General features: G+C 36.5%; 1 long non-coding RNA gene and 1 other non-coding gene across 2 annotated transcripts; both read right to left on the bottom strand.

The window, feature by feature from the left end:
* Positions 1–594: 594 nt before the first annotated feature.
* Positions 595–698, bottom strand: LOC117284981. The gene has a single exon (XR_004515998.1). It is a non-coding gene; the product is annotated as a U6 spliceosomal RNA (small nuclear RNA).
* A 197-nt stretch (positions 699–895) lies between these two features.
* On the bottom strand, positions 896–3,897 carry LOC104866334. The gene is made up of 3 exons (XR_781433.3): positions 3,686–3,897; positions 2,759–2,814; positions 896–1,311 (listed from the first exon to the last, which is right to left on the bottom strand). It is a non-coding gene; the product is annotated as an uncharacterized LOC104866334 (long non-coding RNA).
* Positions 3,898–3,987: the final 90 nt, after the last annotated feature.

Below are 3,987 nucleotides of genomic sequence, written 5' to 3'. Positions count from 1 at the left end.
GGGATTACAGGCATGCGCCACCACGCCCGGCTTGAAAAGATTATTTTTAAAGCTCACGACATCACTTAATAGTAATGAATGTCCATACCATTAAATACAAAACAGGGATCCTCCAATCAGCAAATGGACTTTTGTACTTTGGCAAGTACTTCGAAATTCAGTCTGTGTGTGGCTATTTTAAACCTTCATTCTCAGGGCCAGAGTTTGCCCACTTAGACTTAGGGTAAGAGATGCCAGCATCTGAGAGCTGCAGACTCCAGCAACTCCACTACCTGGGGCTTCCTTCAGAACCCTGTCTGCATGGCTGGTGACCATCTTCTCTTCTGCAGACTATACCATGTATCAATAGCAACATCTATCCGTGAAATGCTACATTAGATGAGTGCTCTAAAAAGTAGAATTAACCTAACAAAAAGGAGAAAAGAGAAACTTTAACTATTGAAGATGTAGATATAATGTGAAAAATCCTGAGGCAATAGTAGAAAAATATTCCAAATTGGGCAAAAAAATTCATAAATTAATAAATGTTGGAAAATTATGAAAATTATTATTTGACATATAATTATAAAAGCATGCTACAGCACCTACCATTTAAAAAATATGGAATGACTCACACATTTGTATGTCAGCCTTGCATAGGGCATGTGCTAATCTCCATATTATTCCAATTTTAGTATATATGTTGTCAAAGTGAGCATCTAACTTTTTAATATGATACCTAGCACAGTAAGTATTCCTTAAAAAGAAACACAAAATCATTACTTTGATTTAGTAAGCCTACAGTACATTGTACAAATCACTGTCTTCAATGGCACTGGCAAAAAAAGTTTCTATAATTTTAGAATGGAAGCCATTGGAAAACAGGATTCACTATATAAAATTTCTATGTAATATCTCTGCTTACTTAGACTTATCATTTAAAATATCAATAGAATTTTAGAATTAAAGAGGCTCTGAATTCAGTTCCTTCATCCTGAACACAGTAAAAGTAAGGCAGAAAGGGTGAAAATCTAAGGTAAGACCAAAGGTGCAAGGTAGTAAAACACCATCAGTTTCAGAAAACTATGAATACTTTAACCCAAACCCTGTTCCAAACAAGTCTTTTGCAACCAACTAGATTTAATGGGAATAGTTTCAGTATCAAAATCTACTAGATTATTAGTCAAATCTAAAAAATGAACAATAGTTAGCCTTTTAAATTTACATAAATTACACCAATTATCTTACCAGCATGGTGCTCTGACAATAGGCATGTGTGTAGCTTTTTCTATGCTTTGCAAGAGGAAATGTAAAATATATCTTATCAGATTCCTATAAAAAGAAGAAAAACATTCATTATAGCCATGAGTGGGCAATTTCACCATCAAAAATACAGATATGAATACAGCAAATGAATAATTACTTTGTCATTCTTGGTGTTGTCAAGAACCAACATTCTAGGAGTGAGAGCCAGAAGACAAGGAGTTAAGAAGGAGGAGGTATAAACTCTGTAGTCCTGAAGTTTTCCTACAAGTATCAGTATGAACACTTTTTTTCCCTTGGTGATTTTTGGCCCTTTAGTTATGATAAAATAGACTTAGCTCTGGCTACTGAAAAGGCCTAGAATTGCCTACCTAGTATCCATAGCATTTGCAGTGCTAGAAGATAGTCCCAAGATATATTTCCCAAAATAAAGAAATAGCTCCTTAAAGAAATAACTGGTGATCCCAGCACTCAGGAGGCTGAGGTAGGAAGATCACTGAGTTCGAGGCCAGCTTCAGCTACCTTAGTGAGTTCAAGGCCTGCCTGAACTACATAGTGAGACTCTGTCATAAAAAACCAAAACCAAAACCAAAAAGAAATAGCTGGTTCAGGCTCTGGGAGAGGAGATATACAAAATGATCTGAACTACCCTGTCATCAATGAGGAAACTATTCAAGAGCTGTATCAGAAAGACCAAGGAGTCAAAGTTAAAATGGCTTTTCCTTGTCAAGTGGAGAACAATTTTAGCATCAGTGGAATGAAACACAAATATATTAAATTCACGAATTAATACCCATTCTGGGGAGGGGGGATCTAACTGCCATTGATGGAGGACACCAACAAACCAACTCATTACGCTGAACACCAGTAGAGAGAAGGCAAGACCACAGATTTGAGCAATTATCATTTTCTTCCTCTACGATTTTTTCCACTTTTGACAAACTTAGTAGATGTGGCAAGAGGTTTTTACATAGCAGCCCAATTAATAAATGAAGTACCCTCCAAAATGATTTAATGACTTGAGTTCCTCATCAACAGCTATTAACATCACAAAAAGAGTCTAGCAAGAGGGAAAACAAAAGACAAACCTGAACCTTATCAAGCATCTGGAGCTAACCTGCTAAACCAGAGTAGAGGTTGGTAAAGGATAAGCTGAAAGACCACAGTATTTCAGTCAGCAAAATCAGGACCATGGGAAGCTATCACATAGAGGGATGGCCTGCTCTTGTCAACAAGTGTCTAGGAAAAACAAGTGTGGGGAAAGTACTGAAGATCAAAGAGGCCTAAGAGAATAGCCAATGACCCTGAAGGCCTTATTTAGATCTTGATTTAAATATACAAGCTGAAAAAATTCATTAGACAACTGGAAAACTGGATATTGACTAGATATTTATTATTAAGAAATTATTAAATTGTGAGGAGATAGCATGTTGTTATCTCTTTATGAAAACCCTTTAAATTTTACAAATAAATATTAAAATATTTTTGAAAGAGAATCCTCCAGAGGGATACTTACATTGTAAGCCACAAAGGTCCATCTGGACACTTTTACCGGAACCCACAAAGATGTCCCTTGAAGTGAAGGAAAGTAATTTACTCGCCTTTTTAATATTAAATAATTTGTTTGAATCCTGGTGAAACACTTCCTGACCCTAAGTGGTTTCTAAATCCTGACTACTTTCAGAGACAAATCCAGGAACACGTTCTCTCTCTGCTGACAGCACGTGGCACTCACAACACTTATGAAAGTGCCACAGATGTGCAGACGTCTTTAAGGAATCATCAACAGGTAGAAGTATTTCATTTTCCAAACGGGACATTTCATTAAGTAAAGTAGAACCGTTCTTATTATATTTAACAGCAAAGTTTGCCAGCAGAAGATATGCTGGCAAAGACTCAAGAATAAGCAAAACTGAGAAACTGAAAGGTATCAAGATGAGTAAAGCTCTTATTTTATGTGACTGTCAGGAGACTAAATGTTTAACGCTACACACATTTATGGGCTCATTTATGCAATTTAGCGGTAGAGCATTTGCCCAGCATGTGTAAGCCCTGAGTTCAGTCCCCAGCACTGCAAACAAATGAACACACAGAAGCACCCTCTCTATTTGTTGTGTTATTTTTAGCACAAAAAATTTTAAGAGCATCCTATAACTTGCTTTCCTACTCTTATTATTGCAAACCAAGAGCCTCACTAGCACCATCAAGGGAAATTAATAAAATGTCAGGATTATAGTACTGGCAGTATTACCATTTCAAAGACTTTTATCTGCAAATAATAAATTTACTTAAGAATAAAAATGAAAAGTTCTACTTACTGATTTTTTTGGGGTGGTACTGGGGATCGGACTTAGGACCTTGTGTTTGTGAGGTAGGCACAGTGCCACTGAGCTAAATCCCCGGCCCTGAAAAGTTCTACTTAAAATATGTTATCATCACCAACCTGTTAGGTCAGAAATGATTGCTGGGTTTTCCTCAAAATGTTTTGCTGGGTGTCTTATGAAGTGGTGATTCAAAACAGACAATTTCTTCTTGGGATTTTGAGTTATCTAGAAAGAACATTGACATACTCTGCATCATTTCACCACAGGATGACTGCAAGTCACACCAGCAGGTAGCATCTGTTTCTTTAAAGCAGGCACAGTTCAAAGCCCTAAACCTGTTATTAATTTATTCATCAGCATAAGACCTATAAAAGACAAACTTTTTTTTTTTTTTTTTGGTTTTTTGAGACAGGGTCTCACT

This window comes from Fukomys damarensis, unplaced genomic scaffold (assembly GCF_012274545.1).
Source record: "Fukomys damarensis isolate Sample0158 unplaced genomic scaffold, DMR_v1.0_HiC HiC_scaffold_68016, whole genome shotgun sequence".
NCBI classification, from domain to species: domain Eukaryota; kingdom Metazoa; phylum Chordata; class Mammalia; order Rodentia; family Bathyergidae; genus Fukomys; species Fukomys damarensis.
This window is presented reverse-complemented; position numbering and strand designations above follow the sequence as displayed.